The sequence below is a fragment of the Peromyscus leucopus genome, chromosome 3 (genome assembly GCF_004664715.2).
Source record: "Peromyscus leucopus breed LL Stock chromosome 3, UCI_PerLeu_2.1, whole genome shotgun sequence".
NCBI lineage: Eukaryota > Metazoa > Chordata > Mammalia > Rodentia > Cricetidae > Peromyscus > Peromyscus leucopus.
In genome coordinates this window covers 95,124,948-95,133,011 of record NC_051065.1, presented here as the reverse complement: position 1 = coordinate 95,133,011, position 8,064 = coordinate 95,124,948, and the positions used below count along the sequence as shown (strand labels likewise).

General features: G+C 37.5%; 1 pseudogene; it reads left to right on the top strand.

Moving 5' to 3' along the window:
* The first annotated feature begins 1,193 nt into the window (after positions 1-1,193).
* Positions 1,194-1,922, top strand: LOC114694454 (annotated as a pseudogene).
* Positions 1,923-8,064: the final 6,142 nt, after the last annotated feature.

The following is an 8,064-nucleotide window of genomic DNA, read 5'->3' as shown; positions in this document are numbered from 1 at the left end:
AAATAGATATTGGGGAAATTAAAGATCTAAGAGCTGATGTTCAGACACGGGTTTGGAAACATTCTTAACAGCTATTTCATTAAGATGCCTTATGCAAAAATGGACTGCCAGCAGACTCAGTGAAAAGAAAGTCAGAGAAAGAAAGAAGGCCCTAGATAACCTGACCTGTGGAGGAAGTTCCTCAGCCAAATGTCTATGACAAGCTCCCTAGAGGGCATCTCTTCTGGGTGTGTATCCTTGGCTGTATCTACTTTCTCCCTGAATGCTGGACTCTTGAGAAACAGGTATAAAACATGGCTATCCAGGACCATTTTCTTCAGCTCAGCTCTCAAGAATTATAAACAAAAGTTCTGCACTGAAAATGCTTCCAGAAGTGGTGAAATATGTCTGTCTTTACTGAAGATAAGACTGAATGGAGCATCTACTGTGAATCAAAGATCAAGTTATCCACTTGTCACATAAATCCAGTTACTGTCAGAAGCTGTGCATAGAAATGCACATATAGATGCCTTATACTGTATTTTCTGTCCAAAGATGCAATGACTTGAAAATCAATCTTCTAAGAGAAATACTCATCTTCAAAATAATATAACATATAAAGTATCGTGTGGGACAGCAAACCTCCTGTGTAAAAGGCTAGATGGATGAGACTGAAGGACCAGGAGCTTTGTCTAACTCCTCACTGCTGTTTATGAACAATGAACACAACTGCTTGTCATATGCGAATGAGTATGACTAGGATCCAATAAATCTTTATTTACAGAAGTAACTTTACAACCACAGACCATTTGGTGACACTTGAACTTGTTCTTTAAATTATCCTTGCAATCAAAAAGTACTCTACTTAAAAAACAAAAACAAAAACAAAAAACAAAAAACATTTGTTTGCAGAACTGACACATATTAATACAATTTTATATGTGTGTGTGTGTGTGTCTGTGTGTTATATGTGCATTTTTATATTTTGCTGAGAAAGGAGTAAAGGAGAAAAATTGGTTAATTTAGGATTTTCCTTCTTTGACTTAAAAACTAAAGATAGAGGCATGAAGATGGGGATTCAGATGACAACATGCCTAGGATCGAGGCAGAAGGGTGTGGGGAGGAGTTCATGCCATGAGAAGATACTGCAGAAGGAAGAAAAAGCAACAGACCTGTGAAACATCCATGGAAGACACAGAAACTATATGTGACCTATGAGGTATCGAATGGTAAGAAAGCTGAGGATGCTGGGCCCCTCAAAGTGCCAATTTGGGAGCTCCAGAACTGGCAGCAGCAACTGGCCAATATCTGAGTCATGAGAAGCAAGAAGGATGCACCCGTGGACCAGCTAGGAGCCCAGCACTGCTATGATGCTAGTGCCGCCCCCCACCCCAAGGTACAGAGGTACCAAGTACTCCTGTCACTGATGCTCTCCAGCCAGACCAAAGACCAGGTTACAGCAGGTGCCACGCAGCACCTACGGGTCTGGGGCTTGACTGTGGAAAACAGCCTGCAGTCAGATGATGAGATGCTGGGCACACCCAACTACCCTGTGGGCTTCTGGAGGCACAAGGTGAAGTTCATCAAGCAGACAACCACCATCCTGCAGCAGCACTATGAAGGGGGCATCCCTGCTACCATGGCAGAGCTGGTAGCCTTGCCAGGTGTTGGGCACAAGGTGGCACACTTGGCTATGTCTGTGGCCTCGGGGACCACAGCAGACATAGCTGTGGACACACATGTGCACAGAATTGCCAACTGACTGAGATGGACCAAAAAGGTGACGAAATCCCCAGAAGAGACATGCAGAGCCTTTGAGGAGTGGCTACTCTGTAGTGAAGTGGGGTGAAATCAATGGATTATTGGTGATTTGCCTTCTTGTCTATCCTCAATGCCAGGCCTGTCTCAACCAGGCCCTGTATCCTGCTGCCCAGGACCTCTAAGGGTCATAGGGCTTCCTCTGGCTAGTGTCTACAAAGTACCTTTGTGGGGAGTGGTAATAAAGTTTGGGGTTTGCAGGGTGGGTAATAAAGCTGGGGGGGGTTATTTACACTTGAAACAAAAAATAAAACTAAAAGTATTTATAAATTTGGTTTATTAACATATAATCCTTATAAAATGTATAAAATTGAGTTGGAGTTTTAAAACTCTTATCTTAGGTCCCCTAAGATGGCTCAAGGGTAAAGGCTCTTTTTCCCAAGTTCCAGGATAGAAGGATAGAACCAACTTTTGTAAACTGTCCTCTGCCCTCCACAGTCATGTTATAGCATGTAGGTGCATCTCTCCCCACAAATATATAAGTCAGCAGGAGAAACCACCTCTTTTGTGGAATGAACAAAGATAGACAGGGCTTGAGGAGATAATAAAAAAGAGGAAGAAGGGGACCAGGAACACAGCACAGCCCTTCAGAGTTTCATGGAGATTATACTTAGGCACAGTCCTCCTCTTTATTTTAGAGTCTTAATGACTGACCAAAAAAAAAAAAAAATCCCATAGTAAGTGATCATTTACCAATGATTTGTCTCAATAAAATCAAACACAGTGAATGATCTACCTCCTGAAGCAAGTGGAAATTAACCACCATTAAGTAACATGATTTTGAACTACATGCAGATTTTAGATAATATTTCATATGGAGACATATAAAAACTCCTTTAAGCTGCTTAAACAATAGCAATTTCACACAGCAAGATTTTTCTTTAATAAAATTTGGGTTTACTGTAAATGTTGAAACCTGAAGAATCCTAAAAGTTTACTTGACATGAATTGAAACTGAGTAATATGCCAAACTGTGTCTCAAGTAACAAAAAGTGAGAATGGTAGTTGGAAAGGTGGCTTGGTGCTTAAAGAACTTGGTGCTCTAATAGGAAACCAGAATGTGTGTGGACGGTGAACCAAGTTCTGGCCCCCTGCCAGAACACCAAGAGAACCCACAGAATAAGTTCATCTGGGCTCATAGAGACTCATAGAGACCAAACAGATAACCAGGGAGCCTGCACGGGACTGACTGGGGTCCTCTGCATCTGTGTGACAGTTGTATAGCATGGTCTTCTTGTAGGATTCCTAAGAGTAGGAGTGAGGGCTGTCTCTGACTCTTTCGCAGGCTTTTGGGACTCTATTCCTCATACCGGGATGCCTCTCCTGGCCTTAATACAAGGCAAGATGCTTAGTCTTACTTCAGCTTGATATGCCATGTTTTGTTGATATCCATGGGAGGTCTGCCCTTTTCTGAATAGAAACTGAGGAGGAGTGGGTGGGGGTACAGAAGGGAAGCAGGGAGTAGGGATTTGGAGGAGAAGAAGGGAAAACTGTGGGTGGCCTGGATATAAAATAAATAAATAAATATATTTTTTAAAAAATATAAAGATTTTAACTAAAAGTTTTATTATGCTATTATAAGAACTGACTGCCAATTTTTCCACCATATGACTGAAAGACTTTCTGTTCTTTTCGTTTGATAATATGTTCAACACACAGAAGTAAAATTGCCAATGCAGTTTTTGGAAATTTTTTTTTGAAACAGTGACTTTTAAAATATATTTTACTTTTCTTTGAGAAACTGGAGCAATATATTTTGATCATATTCATCCCCTTCAACTCATCTCGGATCTACCTCTCATTCATTAGCCACCTAATTTCATGGTATCTTAAAACAAATCTCGTCCAATTAATGCTTGCTATAGAGTCTTGGCTGTGTGGCCCTTCATTGGTATGTGGTTGAACCAAGGACCACATCCTTAAAGAAAAGCAACTTCCCTTTCTCAGAAGCTGCCAGTTACCAATATCTCCTATCTAAGAGTAGCTGGTCATGCCCACCTTACCCTATTTTTGTCTTCCTTGAGCTTTGACAAGGTTAATGCATGCTGTCACAATTTCTATGAGTTCAAATGTGCAAATACACTCATATGTCTTGAGAATATGGTTCTATTATATTTTTTAATATGGGGAATAATAAATAGTTTTGCTAAAGTCTCACCTTAGTCTATAAAGTAAAACACCAAGCCCTTTTATAAGCAATAAAAAAGTATCAATGTGGTTCTAAAGAAGGCTTTAGAAATCACTCCATGTTTAATATGATGTATCTATATGATCACAGATAATTGGCATATATATATACGTAAAATTGCACTTTTCAGATTTATCTTTGTAATTACATCTGAAATAGACCCTTCAGATATTTATTTTAAAATTAAGTGTATATTTCAGTTTTTCACTCATAAAATTCTATTGAACTGTGTGCCGTAGTATATTTCTTTAGTCTTGGTTATCTAAGGCTGGGGCACAATGACCTTGAATGTGAGGCTAGCCTTCACACTTGATGAAAATCTGTCTCATAAAAAAATATGGAGCAATTTAAAGGTATCAGACACTCTGTTGGGTAACTCAAAATCAATAGTGACTACAATAGGTCAAACTCCATCTTCAGAGATCATTACTTTATAGGTTCCCAGACTAAGGGTGGAGTCCATCATGAAGCATGATATTATGACAAAGAACCTCACATGGGCATTAAAGGAATGAATACTTTAAAAATTAATACAATCTGGCTGAAGTATGGTAGTACTTGTCTGTCATCCCAGCATTCAGGAGGTCAAAGATGGGAGATCATGATTGAAGGCCAGCTGGGGGTAAATAGGAATTACTAGGCTTGCCTATACTACATAGTGAGCAACTGTCTAAAATAAATAGTATAAGTCTGATATCAATAGCCCTATAGCACACAGAGGTAAAAAGAATAGTGAATAGTGAAGGGATAATGGAAACTCTGTAAAAATATCTGATATTTAGTGCATACTTAGAGAAAGAGAATGGTAGGACAAAGGAAGGTGGCAATGAGGAAGAGGTGGCAAATGGCACTTTCTAGAAATATATATATTAGTATGAGTAATCACAGTGTAGAATGTGAATCAGAAATGGTAAGTGAAAATGAGTTTGGGAAAGTTGTCATGAAGCAAAATGACTTTGAAAGCCAAGAGAAGAAGTTGGGGCCTGTTCTCAAAGTTACTGGAGAGAAATCCCAAAGTTCTAAAGAGAAAACTGGCATGATGTAATTATTTGAAATATAATTTTAAAGATGTATTTTATTATTATTTATTTGTATGTATGTTCATATCTCTGTTTTTATCTCATATATGGGTGTATGTGTGCTTAGAGAGGCCAGAAGAGGCTATTAGACCCCAGAATCTCCAATCAGGGTGACAGTGAGTCCCTCAATATCAGAGATCGAAATCCATGCTCTGAGTACTAGTAACCACTGAGACATCTCTCTATCATGACCATCAGAAAATCCTTTGCAATCTTAATCTGAACTTAGAATTGGTAAGTCAAGTCTGATGGGCTGGTTGGATCCTTATGTGAGAAGATCTACATGCTACACAATTGCCTGGCCTTTCTTACTGCGCACCTCGGCTGCCATACAGTATTTATAATGCCCCATGTATACAACACTTCACTGACACCACAATGTGCAGGGAGGGATTCGAAAGATCACAAAATAGAAATATAGTAATCCCATTCCATCTATAAGTGGGCAATGAGGGACACTGAAAGCAAAGGGCAGCCAGGCTTTGTTTGTATTGGACCCCTAACAAGATTCTAACTGAAGCAGAAAGAAAGCAACAACACTCTACAGAATGTGAATGACTAAGACCATATCACCTGTACCTATGTCTATATGTTGCTGCTCTAAAATATCCAAAGGGTTATTTTCTAAAAAAGAGAGAGAGAAGAAAAAGTAACATCCATACAACTATACTTTCCTTTTCTCTTCAGTCCTTCATTGGTCAATAGAAAATCAAGTTAGAGACTGTTGGCAAGTCTGTGTGTGTGTCAATAAATGGCATAAAAATTTGTGAGCTAATTTGTGATATATTTCTTTATTCCCGGTAAAAACAAAATACATATGTATGTGCCAACTGTAAATTGTGTATTGATGAATCCATATGTGCATCAATTTCTTTTGTGTTTGCATTCAAAATAGGAATTGCATAATGTAGAGAAAAATAGTCCTTTAAAATTGTGTCCTATTTCACAAGATTGCATTAAGGATGGTTACCCAATTTGGACAGAGGAGAAAGATGATTACATAGCCATAATATGATAAATATCATGAATATTATACTGAAAATTGATATATAAAATTCCATGTACAAGTATGGAATAGCTTTTCAAGTGGCACTTTAAATCTTGGAGACATATTTTTCCTTAAATTGATGATGGCATTTAATAGACACACTAACTTACTCTTCATTTGTGTCTCTCCATTCCCTTCACAGGAAAGCAATAACAAGACAACACAATAAAACCTTGAACTTCTCTGGTAATATTCTGAGATTATTTTAAAAGACATAATATATTGTACTTAAATTATTTTATTTTCTCTTAAATTTTCATATCAAATACCCCATAGAAAGTGTTAAATATAAGTAAAGTATATAAAAAGCATTTATTATTTTTTATTTATTTTATTATAAAAATTTTGCATCAATTGAACATAAACTCATTTCTCATGAATGAGTAAGTACATAGTATCAATCTCTTCTTTTTATAATATTGAGGTGCATAAAATGGAAATCAACCATAGAACTGAAAGTAAAGTATTAAATGGCATAAACTCAGAAAGAAATAAAAATGTTACTTTTTATATGTGGAGGCTAGCATTTAATGTATATATACATGTATATATGTAAACTGGCTACTTGTGGGTTAAGTCTGAAAATCTAGAAAAGAGATCGAGACGGTAATACTGGGTGAAGAAAAAGAAGAGAGGACAAAATGAAATGAAACAGACAAGAGTCAGGGAAGGGTCAACAAGGGAACATCAGGGAAGTGTGGGAGATGGGATAAAAAAAACTGAAAACACATACTTTTCTCAAATATATTTTATGGGAATATAACAAATGATATGCTAATTAACAATTTCAAAAATTAAATGAGGATTATACATAGAGGGATAGACCATGAAAGATTCATATTTTCCCCAAATTTCTACTTTGAGTAAAAATAGGTTCTCATAAAAAGTCAAGCAATTTTTGCATTGATAATCGCAAGAATCTTGAAGTTCAAATGTCATTCCAACCCAAGTAACTACTCCTACTGAAATCTATAATTGTATGGTAATTAAGTAACTATCAAGAATAACATGGAAAAATAAGACATATTGGAAGGAAGTTGAGCTTATCTGTCAGAATATTAAGAAAAGGTGGGTAAATATTTTGTGTAACTGTTATTTAAATCTAGCACACTTTGATAAGTATATACTATTGATATAGGCTGGCACAAAATAAGGCCTTGCTCTTCCTTCCAAACCCCTCGCCAGTTGCTATTCTCTTCATAGTAACTTTTGTTGTATTTCATCTGTCTTACAAGAGCAGAGAGATACTTTGAAACATAACAGAAGACTAAAAGCACTACCTGTGATGGCTTAGCCTTCATTCCCAACTAGACTGGACTTGGAATTCCAACAGGTATGGCCCTCTGGGCATGTCTGTGACTGTGTTTCCAGACAGGTTTAACAGCTGATCTAGATGGCATTATGTCATGGGTTGGGAAACCACACTGAACAAAAGGGGACAGGACATAGTGAACGAGTCACCAGCATTCACACCTTCTTCTTCTCAGCTGTGGACGCCAAATGACCAGCGAGTCTCCTCCATGCTCTTCTTTCTTACATAGCTTTTATCAAGTATTTTGCCACAGGAAGGAGAAAAATACATAAGGGAAATTTGTAAAGAGAAGTCTATCCATGATCTCCTTCCCCACAATAGAGTTTACATTCCAATCAGCTTTGGAGGGTGGGTTTGAGGACAGTTCCTTTACACAAACTAAATCCAATATTACATCTCTTAGAATCAGCCCCACATAATTCTACATATATTATTAACTATAAAATTCAAATGATTTTCTTGGCTGCAAGATGGCTGTCTTGGTAAAGGCCCTTGCTTCCAAGACTGCCCACCTAAGTGTTATCCCCAGGGCTCATATGCTGAAATATGATTTATGCATTTCCTCCTCTGGCTGCTGTACATATGTGTGCATACCCTTACACATAATAAATAAATAACTGCTAAATGTAAATATTTAAAA